Here is a 15,166-nt window from a genome sequence, read left to right as displayed (position 1 = left end):
GGTTGGAACAGTTTGGAGGGGTCAGTAGAAGATAGGAAACTCCAGGAAAGTTTGGAATTTCCTACAGACTTTTTAAATAGCCTTGACAAAAATGCTGATAGTTATATGAACAAGAAGATCCAGGCTGAGGTAATTTCAGATGGAGAAGAGAAACTTGTTGGGAACTGGAGCAAAGGTGACGCTGGCTATGTTTTAGCGAAGAGACTGGCAGTATTTTGCCCCTGCCCTAGAGATTTGCAGAACTTTGAACTTGAGAGAGATGATTTAGGGTACCTGGAGGAAGAAATTTCTAAGTAGCGAAGCATTCAAGAGGTGAGTTGGGTGCTGTTAAAAGCATTGCATTTTAAAAGGAAAACTTAGCATTAAAGTTTGGAAAATGTGCAGCCTAATGATGTAGTAAAAAAGAAAAACCCATTTTCTTAGGAAAAATTTAAAGTGGCTGCAGAATTTTGCATAAGTAACAAGGAGTGGAATGTTAATCCCCAAGACCGTGGGGAAAATGTCCACAGGGCATGTCAAGAGACCTTTGCTGCAGCCCCTCCCATTACAGACCCAAAAGCTTAAGAGGAAAAACTGGTGGGCCAGGCCCAGAGTCCCCATGCTGTGTGCAGGCTAGGGACTTGGTACCCTGCATCCCAGCCACTCCAGCCACTGCTAAAAGGGGCCAAGGTACATCTTGGCCCATGGTTTCAGAGAGTGCAAGCCCCAAAACTTGGCAGCTTCCATGTGGTGTTGAGCCTGCAGATGCACAGAAGGTTTGGGAACCACTGCTTAGATTTCAGAGGATGTATGGAAATGCCTGGATGTCCAGGAATAAATTTGCTGCAGGGGTGGGGCTCTCATGGAGAACCTCTGCTAGGGCAGTGCAGAAGGGAAATGTGAGATCGGCCCCCCGACACAGAGTCCCTACTGGGCACCCCCTAATGAAGCTGTGAGAAGACAGCCACTGTCCTCCAGATCCCAGAATGGTAGATCCACTGACAGCTTGCGCTGTGTGCCTGGAAAAGCTGTAGACCCTCAATGCCAGCCTGTGAAAGCAGCCAGAAGGGAGGCTGTACCATGGTAAGCCACAGGGGTGGAGTTGCCCAAGACCATGGGAACCCACCTCTTGCATCAGTGTGACCTGAATGTGAGACATGGAATCAAAGGAGATTATGTTGGAGCTTTAAGGTTTGACTGCCCTGCTGGATTTTGGACATGCATTTGGCCTAGAGCCCCTTTGTTCTGGCCAATTTCTCCCATTTGAAACGGGTGTATTTACTCAATGCATTTACCCCCATTGTATCTAGGAAGTAACTAACTTGCTTTTGATTTTACAGGCTCATAGGCAGAAGGGCCTTGGCTTGTCTCAGGTAAGAGGTTGAAATGTGGACTTTTGAGTTAATGCTGAAATGAGTTAAGACTTTGGAGGACTGTTAAGAAGGCAAGATTAGTTTTGAAATGTGAGGACATGAGATTTGAGAGGGGCCTGGGGTGGAATAATATGGTTTAGCTGTGTCCTCACCCAAATCTCCTCTTGAAGTGTAACTTCTACAGTTCCCATGTGTCATAGAAGGAACCCAGTGGAAGGTGATCGAATTATGGGGGCGGGTGTTTCCTACACTGTTCTTGTGTTAGAGAATGAGTCTCACAATATCTGCTGGTTTTACAAATGGGAGTTTTCCTGCAAAAGCTCTCTCTCTTTGTCTGCTGCCATCCATGTAAGATGTGACTTGCTCCTCTTTGCCTTCCACCAATTATTGTGAGGCTACCCCAGCCACGTGGAAATGTAAGTTCATTAAATCTCTTTTTTTTTTCATAAATTACCCAGTCTCAGGTATGTCTTCATCAGCAGTGTGAAAATGGACTAATACAGCCACAGAAAATTATCTTATACAAGAATGTGTCTTTTCTCAGGGTGTGGCTCACAGCCAAGAATATCAAAGACCCCGGCCTTTCCTGCAAATTGGAACAAGGCTAAACAGTATCCAAGGTGTAGAGCTCCCTATAGAATCAGCAGAGCTTGCATTTGCAAGTGTATTAATAGATCAGCTTCTCCTTCTGCCCAATCTTGCCTTCGTCACTTTTTATTTCAGAAGGACATTTACTAGTACACTTTCTGCATCTACTTCTCAGTCTCAGAATTTGTTTCCAGAGAACCCAATCAAAGGCAGAGTTTTTGAGTCATTTTCTGCATTGCACTTTCTTTCCAATAGTTCTGTTGTACCCTCTCATTAAATAATGGAAGTGTCTGACTACTGTATATTCAAGGGCGAAGGATCATCCCATGTTTTGCTTGAAGTGGTACAAAGAAAAACAGAAAACACTTGAGCTTTGCAAGACTTCTGCCTCAGAAAGAAGTAGGTAGACAAGTGTAAGCTGGGATGAATTTAAGATATGGAACCATTTACTAGGCAACCTGGGGGTGACTGAGGAGATTAACTTGTGGTCAAAAACAAGGATTCTTTCAGTAGCAGTTGATGAGCACTTGGGCAATTGTAATTTGACACAAAGGAAATCAAGACTTCCAAGGCCAGTAAATTATGACATCCACAGGATATCTTTATTTATATCCATACATTTGCAAAATTGAGATTATTCTGCATATAAAACCTTATGCATTGCTTTATTTAACTTCTAAAAATATTTTAGGTTATAAAATAATTTTCAGAGTATAGCTTTTGATGATTGCATAATTTTCCATGCTGGAGATATACTGTAAATTATTTACCCTACTTCTCTATTTTTTGATATTTATATGGTTTTATTTTTTTCTATTATAAATAATACTGAGTTGACTATTGTTACACATAAATCTTAATGTGTATTTCTGATTACTTTCTTGGGATAAACCTATCGAAGTGGATTTAATGACTATTTTCAGCAATAAAGATTATTTTGAAAGCTTGTGATATATATTGCAGAACCTTGATCTGTAAGTGTGAAATACGCACTCCTTCCAGCCTTTCAATCAGTATATATTTATCGACTTGTATGATGTAAGCAGAACTCTTTTTAGATGTTATAGGAAAGAAACAGGTAGAGTCTTGTTCTCAGGGTTTTCGTGTTCAATACAACACAACACAAAGTTTTGTGTATGTGTATACATAATGTGCAATTGCCTATATAAGTCCTCATTATTTTATCAACTGTAGCAGGCATGATTTAAAGTATTTTTTTAATCTTCTGGTATGCTAACAACAAAAAGTTTATCAAGGAAACATCATTTTCTTGCAAAGCAAGGACAGTATATTTGATATGAGCTTTTTACCCTGCTCTGATAAGAACATAGAAGATATGTTGCTATTGAACTTTCTTCCCCACATATATTCTTAGTTACTTTTTATTTCATATTCTGCAGTTACACTTCCTATACTTCAGCATCAGTTTATATTCAACTACATCTCAAACTTGAAATCCTTACACTTCCTTCAGAATCTTCTTACAAATTCCTTTCCTGTCTTTCTAAGTTATATGTACCCTCCAGGTTTTCACCTCATAAAAGGGTAAAGAAAAAAAAATAGAAAGCAACATCTTTTGTTTTTACAGCATAAGGAGTTCAGCTCCTGGCAGTTCTTCTGCAGGAAAACAGTTGATGAACAGTGGACAGCCTGTTTCAAGTGAGATGTAAAAGAATCAAGACTGTATCTTAACTGTTGAATCTGATTCTTTTAATAATTTTCACCCAAGTGAAGGGCATGTTTGCAGCAGTTATTTGCATGAGCCGCATCATCAGCACCCCGAACATTAGCATCCTGGGCATTACTGAAGACTCTTGGTCCTTTCCCTGACGAACGATGGTGCATGGCATGATCTACTTTTTCTGTAAAGCCTGGAATGACATAGCTGTGGCAAACACTCTAGGAGGAAAATATAAATGTCCTTCTTTTCTGATATTCTCATTTTCATCGAGTAATAAAGGAAGTGGAAAGGTAGAAGATACATGCAAAATCATAAGGGTAATTCTAATTCACAAGATAATCTATCATTTTCAAGCAAGTGGAATATAAATACTGTAGGTTTTAGAGATATTTAGCCCCAAATAAAACCACAGGTCTACACATGAGTCACTGTGGCACTTTAACCTCTCTGGGCTCTATTTCCTCCTCTTTAAAATGCACAGAGGGTTTTTGTGAAATCAGTTTAGATTATGCATACACCATTTCTAAAATAGTGCCTTCTCTACGGTAGTTGTTGAATAAAAAAGTAACAATATTAGAGAAACAATTTTAGATTTTTCTCTCAGTAAATAAGCTTACAAATAAAATATCTACTTTGGCTTTTATGATAAACTTTGGTTTGAAATTATCTGAAAAGAAATCCTTAGTGTTCTCGTGTACTACTCTTATTCCTGTGCATGACCGTTTTGAACAGTGAAAGAGGTCAATATTTTCTAAAGAGTCTATGTTTTGACAACTGTATATTTGCTTGGCAATGTTTTATGAAATAAGTAATTAGTAATGGTTTTAGCTATATTTTAGGTACTCACTACAATACTTTTTTTGTTCTACATTTTTCTAAATACCAAATAAAGAATTAGAAAATCATTCAATTATAGGATGTGACCTTATCTTGCTGATTACACCAAATCCAAAGTCAATTTTAGCCTCTCTTTCAGAGGTTGTAAATAGAAACCCAAATTGGATAACACATTTCCCCTTCAAGACAAACAGGTGGAGCCCATCATTGAAAGTAAATTATCAGGTGAGGACTCAAGGGACCCGGGCCAGTTCAGATTCTGTCCAGTCATTAAACTTTTTAGATCTCACTGTCTTCATTTGTCAAAGGCAGATAGCGACCCTGACTTCACTGATACACAGAGTTATCATGAAGGCTGCCTGGTACAATGGGAAGAAATATGCTCTAACAAAGAGATGTAAATGCAGTATGTATAGCATTGAGACTTCTTAGAAGGGAGCTCGCTGCTGCCAATGCTCTGCTATGAGTTGCCTCAGGTTGTACAATTCCTGGTGAAGGCCTAGAATTTAAGCCATCGAATAGGAGGATTATTTGGGAACTGTATAAAATTGGAGATAGGTTAATCTAGGGTCAAATATAGGTGAGAAGCAAGGAAATAATACTGTGGTAAGAAAATAGATTAAGCAGAGAAAGATTCTATGGTTCTGACTGAAATATGCATTGCTAACTATAACTGGTTTTTGTGCCCCTTGGAGCATGAGGTTTTGAAGAGCTCATTGTGTTGGACTGACTCTTTGGAGAAACCATCAATGGACCTTCAATCTCATCAATGGAAATTTTACCCAAAAACACAACCTTGATGCTTCAGAAGAGAGGAGGAGAGAAGGATCATGTGCCCATGAGTTTTACCCCTTTGATACGCAGTAGAGTATTGCTTGGCTTACAAAGTATTTGGGGGAAGATATGAGCAAGTAATAATATAAGTGCCTCATCTCTCAGATAGATATGATTTGAGGCATTAGTTGACATCCTACAGAAGAAATACTTTTTTAAAAGTCCAGCTTCAACTAATGGACCCATCATTTATCAGCTATTTGACTTTGGGAAAGCAACTTATTTTTCTAAACTTTATCTCTAAAATGAAATTAAGGCTACTGTATTTGTTATGGTTCTCCAGATAAACAGCAGATATAGATAGATAGATATAGATAGATAGATAGATAGATAGATAGATAGATGAGCAGGAGAGATTTTAAGGAATTGGTTGAAAAGATTACAGAGGCTGACAAGTCTGAAATTTATAGGCCAAACTGGCAGCCTGAAAATTCAGGTAAGAGTTGATATTGATGTCCTAGTTTTTAGTGCGAAATTTGTAGGGCAGGTCAGCAGGTTGGAAACTCAGGTGAGATTTCTGTGTTATAGTCTTGAAACAGAATTTCTTATTTTTCATGAAACCTGAGTTTTTGAACTTAAGGCCTTCAATTGATTGGATGAGGCCCACCCTGCAGCAGATGTTGCAGGGTAATCTGGCCTATTAAAACTCAGCTGACCATAGTATTAATCACATCCAACAATACCTGTATAGCAACATCGACACCAGTGTTTGATCGTACAACTGAGCATCATAGTCTAGCCAAGTTGACACATAGAGTTAAACATCACAGATACTTACCTGTGGTTCAGTGGGATAATGGTCTGAACACTTAGCAAGGAAGTTGAGATGATTTCCTGTGTCAGCATTTTATTTAAGTGGCTGAGGGTGTGGGAGCGGCCGGGGATATATTTCAAATATATCAAGCCTAAAATATTTTCTTGTTGACTAGACAGGAATATGTGTTACTTTAACACATACAACATTACTTTATCTTAAAGATATTGATGATTCAGGTCAAGGACCCAGCAAAAACAATGTTGTGTAGAAAGAAAGAGCACAAAATTTGAGTGTGTGAGAACTGGGTTTGAATCTGAGTTATATCCTCTCTATCACTTTGGGAAATCTACTCTTGTCTTCAATTTCCTTATCTGTCAAATGAATTTAATAACACCACTTCTTTGAGTTTGGGGGATGTGTGAAACACATGAAACATAGAGTTTCTCAGAAAATGTAGTCTAATATTTGTAATGATTTTTTTTTCTTCATTTACTGTTTTTTCAACATGCTGAGTAGAAGGTCATTTTTCCATCTGAGAAATACATTTTCAAATTCCACAACTTTCTTGTCATTTATGGTTACTAAAATCAGTTGAGGTAGTTTATAAATCCAATCCCATATCAATTGTAAAATCTTTTCTCCTTCTTTATTGGACAAAACTGAGGGTCAGAGACTTGGAATGGAGTTTGTGCATGGCTTTTTCTTTCACTTCTTTTTCTTCCCACTTTTGGATCTTATTTCTTCAAGTTTGGGACAAGTGAAGATCTATCATGAGATGGTAATGGTCGTATGCCTCTTGGGCTGCTTCTGTAATGCAGAAGTGCTCCTGGCCCATTCCCGATGTTCCCTGATATGTGAGGCAATCTGCAGATATGTTGGTTTCTGTATGGTCTGTATGCTTTTCTTGGAGAGGTGTCCAGATTTCCACAGCATGCCTCTTATTGATGACCCACTTTTAGAGACAAATGTGTTTCTTCATTGGTTGCCCCCATCAAAAATCCATACCTCCAACCTCTTTCTAGTTGCAGACACTGAGGCTACTGAGATATTCTTCCTTCCATACCTTCTGGGAGCTTTAGGGATGTGGAGTGGGGAGATGCATTTTTTCCTACTGGTTAGGGCTTCTCTTGCAATTCTGCCATATTCAGATAACATGTGGCAGAAACAGGCAGACCTCTTTAATTACATTCCATGGGGCACACGCACCAAGTTCCCCAGGAACTCTTTCACCCTGCAGTGCTCCTGTGGAAGCAATAAGAGGGTAGCCCGGCAGATGTGTAATGCAATGAACATGACCCGGTAAGCCAAAATTCAAGCTCTCTTTCTTTCAGGAATATCCACCCGACTTGCTTAAAGCTCTCATCCCCACCATTCCTTACCTTCGGGGATGTGATGGTGATGGAGGAGAATCACAGGGCAAGATCATATGGAAAGTATTTTGCACTATGAGTATTCTATTCCCTAAAAGAAAGAAGATGTTTAAAAAATTACCTCTGTATTTCCCCTCTTTCGTTCTTTAGCCATCCATCCTATACTCCAGGATGACAAGTTATCCAGTGCCCTGGGAGCTGTATCTGACCCCATTTGTTGGTCACTCTCTTCTGAATACAGTCTTTAATTATCAATTACAAGGCAACTAAAAAAAGTTTCATTCCATATCCTAATACAGTAGCTATTATTATTATCAGCAGGAACAGTAGCTCCTTTATTCACACCGAGCTGGTAGCACTCTGTTTTTCTCCTTTATGACCATTGTATAATGGATGCTTTCTGGATTGTGGCGTATTGGGCCGTAAATACTGCAACTTCCTCCTACATAGATTACCAGTTAGAGCTCCTTTACAATCATTTTATGGTTTTAAATATAGCGCCATACTTGCTTCAAGATCTTGTTTCCTGTTTCACAAAGAGCGATTGGTCTTCCTCGTGCTGAGAAAAAATAACATTTGAAGTGCAGAATCAAGCCTGTTCCCCAGGGCTTGCTTTCCACCAGGTTCCTGTGGGGAGGTCAAGCAGGTATTTCAGCAGGGCAGTGTCATATTGCTCCATATCCTGGCCACATCTCCCTTTAGACTCCACATCCCAATATCTGCTGTTCAATTCCCTGGGTAATTAATTACCCTACAGGAAAACCCAGAGCCAATAGAATCCTGTATAAGCTGGTGGGATTCCATTGTATGAGGTGAAATGCAGCACTGCCTTGGGGGGTGCTCTTTTCATTAGGACCATGCTATTCTGTCTTAGTTGAACACAATCTATAGGTATCTCTTAATTAGAACCCCAAAAGCACTGACAGTGACATCCTTTGGATAGGCCTGCAGTAAGTGAACTAAGTGGTGTCCGCCTGAGGCCAAACATAATCTCCCCTCTCCTTCAAGGTAAACTTCTATAAAATAGAAAACAAAGAAACTGGATTTTGATGAATCTGAAATGAATCCCTCTTCATATATTTATTACTCGTATATAGGAGGTTTTCTTTTATACTTTTTGAGGATTCCCCAAAACAAAACTGCACTTGTATAGCTAGAAGGACTAGGGAACAATGCAGATGTGGGAGAAAGGGTGAGTTCTTGTGTCCCAGAACTGGGTTTGAAGCAGCAACTTCCCTTCAATCAAGCATGCCTCTCAGCATTGCAGGTGCCAAGTTGCCATTCTCTCTCTTTCCTTCCATGCGCTCAGGTTTCCCAGCTCTCGACTGCGTTTTTTCTGACACCTTTTTTTATTTCTTCCTCTCCACAGGTCTCTCAATTTTGCTGATAAAGATATTTCACTCTACCCCAGTTTCTTTATTTTGCATTCCGCATCTATTCCTTAAAACTGTTTTCTGAAGTGGCAAATACTTTTGTTTTTGAGGATGAAGATTTTGGTTTTTTTCATGCTCACTAAAGTAAAGCAGATCTTGTTGCCAGGATTCTCCCTCCTCTGAAGACAGTAGGTTATAACAAGTGACAAATATTTTCTTCCTGTCTCATACTAATATTCAAAATAAGAGATTTATTGTGTCTACTCAGTGTGAGGCAAGACAGTTTATAATTTACCATTTATTTGAGTTGTGTGCAGAAACCTACGTTAACTCACACCATATTTCTTATTTATTTGATTGATATTTCAGCACCCCTTGTAGATTGATGCCTCCAGCAGATACTCAGAAGTTCAGCTCATTACTATGTGTCTGGGCCACTCTGACCCTGAGCTCTACTTAGCCTACTCATCTCTACGCATAGTGCTCAGAGCAAATAAAAATGGATTTGACCATTACAGAAGTCTTAGATCAATGCAAAGACACAGTTTTTACTCTGAGCTTGGCTCTCTTCTACTTTTACTTGGGTTTTAGCCTTTATTTCATTTGTGGTTGGTCCTGAGGTTACTCCTCAGATTTCATGAAATAGTTTAACTTCCTAGTTTGGACCCCAAGATCCCCCTAAGACACTCTCTATAGTAAAGTCCATGGGGGCAGAAATCATAGATTGGAATCATAGGTCAGCCACTTGCTAGCTTTGTGATCTTGGGAGATTCACCTGGCATCTCAGAGTCAGGCTTCTCATCAGTAAAATTGGGGCAATTTAGAGACATTTGTTACAAGGATTAAATTAGAGAAGCAGTTAAATTGCTTTAGCACGATATGAGTAACATGGCAATGTTTAATACATATTATTTGCAATTATAATTTCATCAGTTTATTAGTGAAATTATATCTCTTTATTGCCATTTCTAGCAATCACCCAGTCTTTCTCATCACTGGGCTCTCACCCAGGCATTTGCAGTCCTGGAATCCATGGAAAAGCTCACCCTCATCCCTGGTGACAGGCATGTTGGACAGCTACTTTCCAGCATAGTATCACTTGAGAGCTATCACTTAAGAGTCCCCTGCTCAGAAAGATCTCTTCAGATGCCATTTTGCATTAACTGTCAGAGGCTTTATAATCCTTAAAACAGTCTTGCTACATGCTATGATATATATTTTAGACATACTTTCTCATTTGATACATACAAACTGTTTTTGTAAGATTTTGTTTTCATACTATAAAGAAACCAAACTTCAATAGGATTAAATAACATATCTATGGGTTATGGAACAAGTATTAAAATCTGTTCATGATAACTCCCTAGACATGGTGCTACCATTATAGCATGAGCTATAGTGAGTGAAGATTTAGGCTGGAGAGTGGTGGGGCAGAGGCTGCAATATGCTTCACTTAAGGGTCCTCGGAATGAGTCAGGACCAAGTAAACAACTTGGCTGAAGCTCAGGCTTTCTTGTAGAAGATGGAGAATTTTTTTAAGGAGAAGTGCATTTCATGAATTTTCAAGCAGAAGCAATATATGTAGGCAGTATGAAGAAATTCTTAAGGACCCAAAGCAAGTGGATGTGAATTGGAGATTGATCCATCATATACTAGCTGGTTTGATCTTAGGACATTGCTTAGACTCTGAAAAACTCAGTACCATAAATAAAATTAGGAAAATAGTAGTACTTATCCCATAAGAATATTTTGAGAATTAAATGAGTTAACAAATATAAATCATTTAGTACATTATCTGGTGCATAGTAAGCACCGAAGTTATTGTCATTTAGCTCTCATTAATTCAAGACACAAATACTAAGCTTAAGCATATAATAATGTCTTGAGAGATATGACATTTGACTGTAACTATCATTTTGAAGTTGTCATGTCAAGGGTAAATACAGTAGACCCTGGAACAACGTAGATTTGGACTGTGCAGGTCCATTTACACAAAGATTTTCTTCCACGTCTGCCACCTTGAGACAGCAGTGCCAACCCCTCCTCTTTCTCCTTCCCCTCACCCTACTCAATGTGAAGAGGATGACGACCTTTATGACGGTACACTTAATAAATAATAAATATATTTTCTCTTCCTTATGATTTTCTTAATAACATTTTCTTTTCTCTATATTATTATAAGAAAACAGTGTGTAATACACATAACATAAAACTTATGTGTTAATTTACTGTTGAAATTATTGGTAGTTAATGGTGGGGCAAGTTAGTGTCCAACCCCAGTGTTGTTCCAGGGACAACTGTGTTTGATGTAATATAATGTTTTTGTCTTAAGAGCTCATTAGAAATTATCTTTTTTCACTTTCCAATTGGAAAGTATTTTTTTAAATCTCATGACAATATATGAATTTGTCAGTTTGAGCTCTGTTTCCAGAAAATGAGCATCTTTGATTTTATGATATTTGAAATTATTGCTCTGTGTGTGCACATATATACATGTAATTTATAACTAAATGACCTTCTTTTGTTTTCATTTGTGTGTATCCCTTTGCTAGGGCTGCTGTAACAAAGTACCACACACTGGGTGGATTAAACAAGAGCAACATAGTGTTTCACAGTTCTGGGGGCTGGGAGTCTGAGATCAAGAAGTTGGCAGGGCCATGCTTCCTGTGAAGGACCTAGGGCAGGAACTGTTCCAGGCCTCTCTCCTAGCTTCTTGTGGTGGTTTCCTGGCAATCTTTAATATTCCCTGGCTTGTAGATGCATCACCCCAATCTCTGCTTTCATGTTTTTGAGGTATTCTTCCTTTGTGCATGCTTGTTTCCAAATTTCCTCTTCTTCTCAGGGCACCAGTCATATTAGGGTAGGGCCCACCACACTCCGGGATGACCTCATTTTAACTAATTCCATTCCAACAACCCTGTTGTCAAATAAAGTCACTTTCTGTGGCACTTGGGATTAGAACTTCAATATATGAATTTTCAGGGTGTGGGGACACCATTCGACTCACGCGCATGATCTTCATTTATTTCACGTCTATACATTATATATAATTATTTATTTTATGTATGTTATATATCATATGTATATATCACATGCATACATGCATTTCCTTACCATCACATTACAGTCTACTAGATTATGTCCTTAAGTGTCATGCTTTTGCCTTTGTTCATTAATAATTATATCCCCAGTTTGTCAGTACTCAGTGCTGTATCTGTCACACTGTACCAATGCAGCAAATGTTGTTGTGAATACACAAAATTCTAGAGAAAATAGAAAGGGTGACAAATAGTTATGAATAGGTATGGGAACGAATGGGTATAAGGATTGTGTAGAAAGATGTGGGGAATAAATACTCACACCTGCCTAGTTTGGGCAATTGTACCTAAAGACAACAATTCTGCTGGCTTCTCTGTGACTGGTAGGGTAAGCCCTAAGCACATGTTCCTGCAGTGTAAGGGGGATATTGGGGAAGGCCTCCGGTTCCAAATTCCCTTTGCTTTATGCTCTGCAAGTTAGCGCACATCGGTTCACTAGTTTGAATGAGATTCCAAGCAGCCTTCTGACAGCTTCCCAGTTAGGGTCAGTCCCTTTTGGATCCTATCAATGATGGCTACTCCATGGTACCTGGAGAGGGCTTGCTCTGAACCACTCAATCAACCACCATGTGTCACACTACCCTCATTGACAAATCCACTCTCATTCCATATTTGGGATTATACAATTTTAGGAATTCTTATTCCTCTCTTTGTAAAGTCAAAGATTTATTTATAAATTATCTGCAAAGCATTCCTCAGCAAGCATGTCCTTTTTGCAATGCTGTAGCATAACCTACTCGGTCAAGTTCAATTTAACATTTTGTGCCATCATTTTCTTAGCTTGAAAATGTCAGCCATTTTCTACACAAACTTGACATTCTTCTGGTTCAACACTTCTGTGAGCTTAAGGCAATTACTGCAGCTGTGTTACTTTATTGAACTGTAGCATACAACTCAAGCCAAAGATGTTCCTGGTGGACAAGCTCTCCTATGACACTTTACCTATAAATTATCATATTCTTCACTTACAAACCTTACACTTATATTACTATTTTAAAGTACTAAATATTTTCAAATCCTATTTTTTAAATAAACCCAAAGACAGGACTATAAAATGCTATGGAAAGGGAGAAAAGAACACTTAATAACAACCAGATGTCCTCACTGTATCCTATTCTCTTGGTATTTCCTTTTACATATGTCATCTTATTTATTCATTAAAACAACCATGCAGGCTGGGCGCGGTGGCTCACGCCTGTAATCCCAGCACTCTGGGAGGCTGAGGTGGGTGGATCACAAGGTCAGTAGTTCGAGACCAGCCTGGCCAACATGGTGAAACCCCATCTCTTCTAAAAATACAAAAATTACCCGGACCCCATGGCATATGCCTGTAATCCCAGCTACTTGGAAGGCTGAGGCAGGAGAATCTCTTAAACCCAGGAGGTGGAGGTTGTGGTGAGCCGAGATTGTGCCATTGCACTCCACCCTGGGTGACAGAGTGTGACTCTGTCAAAAAAAAAAAAAAAAAAAAAGCAAATTAAGTGTTACAGAGCAAGAAATTGAGTATCAGATAGGAGAAAATTAATGTCCCTTGGATTCACAACTACAGGGCAGAGATGGGATTAAAATCCACAAGCAAAAGCCATCTAAGCTTTGTTGCATTATACCACAGTTAGGAGTATTTCATTCTGAGTTTGAATGGAATATGGTAAATATTGTTAAACCCAGGTAATACATGAATGATCTGCAATTTTAGAGGACGTTTTAATAAACTACCTGAAGACCTACAGCCAGGCCGTGGTAGACTCAAGGCCAATATTTGCCTACCAATTAAAATAAAATCAATTCAATGTGTATTGTTAATAGCTCAAAATTTCCATTTAACACAGCTTTTACTATTCATATATAAAGGTGAAATCGTGTTTGATAAAATTGTCTTTATATCTCTTAATAGAAAGATGATTTGTTTTTCCTATTATAGCCAGTGCTGAAATCAGGCCTATTAACAAAAATGAGCTGCAGCCACAGTTTTAGTAAATAATACACTCTCTTGAATGTACTTTGAGAGGAAATATATTTGGAAAACAGCCCTTTATCATTTCTGACATGATGTAAACATGTCACCACTCTCAACTTGTGCACTTGGCTCCAATTTCTGAGAGCATTTCATTCTTTTTTAAAAAATTGGTTACATAAACGTAAAGTACCTTGATTTATGCTTGGTTTAATTAGAGAGAAAATGAAAGAGGCAGATTGACAAGGAAAGAAAGTTATTGGAGTAGCTGGACCAGGAGGGGCAGATGCCACATTTGCTTGAGGCCACTGGGGAGAATGAACCCCCAACTCAGGTCTAAGCAGTACTTTTTCCATTTGTAGGAAAAAAAAAAACAAATGAGCAAACCAAAAGTTAGCAAGTTGTGAGGGACTCTCTGGGCTCTGAGATTGGAAGTAGGTTGCAGCAGGAAGGAACTCGCTAAGCGCCCTAGTCTCTGCATGTATTTGGGACACACATCTCCCTTCTTGGTTAGAACATTGCTATCTCAGCTGACTCTTCTATCTGCTTTTCCCTTGAATTCTAAACTTTGTGTTTCTGGCGTTTATATGTAGTAGTTAAAATAATGAGGTCGAAGCCAGTGTTCTGCTGCAAATCTTGACTATCCTATTCCAAGCTTTATGAGCTTCGGTAAGTCACTTCGCACCTCTAAGCACTAGTTTCTTCATCAGTAAAATGGGCGTAATAATGGCTACCTGCTCATGACTTAGTACATTAAGATACTGACAAGCTTCATTTGTAGCCATTGTTAAAGATATTTCTAATGACAACATAATGCCTGCTGCAGTGAAAATTCAGGATGAATCCCTCAGCTGAGTGCTGTGCTGCTGAGGAAGATCACACAGCCATCCTAAGTAGCTTCCTAGAAAAGTGTAATATAAGCCAAAACTGGCACTCAGTATCATCAGGATATCTTCTGTGTTTTTCTAGAAAAATCAGTTTATATTCTCAAAATAAATACTGTATAATGACTGTCTTCACAAAACTGCTGTACTACTCCTCCTGGCTCTACTCTCAAGTATGACATTGTTCAAATGATATTGAGAGAATAGAAATCCATACACACTATCTTCCTCATTTTCCTATTACCAACTGGTAAGTCTCCCTGCTCCTCAGCCTTTCTTTCTTAATCCCTACTACAAAATAGGAATTGTTCATTCCCCTATCAAAGGTCAGTTTTTCCATCAAGGGCCTGTGTCTCACACCTTCCTGCTCTGTTGGGTTATCCTCTTTCTCCTGAACCATATGCATGCATATTTCTGTCGGATAATTTTCAATAGGAC

The sequence above is a fragment of the Pan paniscus genome, chromosome 13, assembly GCF_029289425.2.
Source record: "Pan paniscus chromosome 13, NHGRI_mPanPan1-v2.0_pri, whole genome shotgun sequence".
NCBI lineage: Eukaryota > Metazoa > Chordata > Mammalia > Primates > Hominidae > Pan > Pan paniscus.
The sequence above is the reverse complement of the archived record's forward strand: the minus strand, read 5'-3'. Positions refer to the sequence as shown.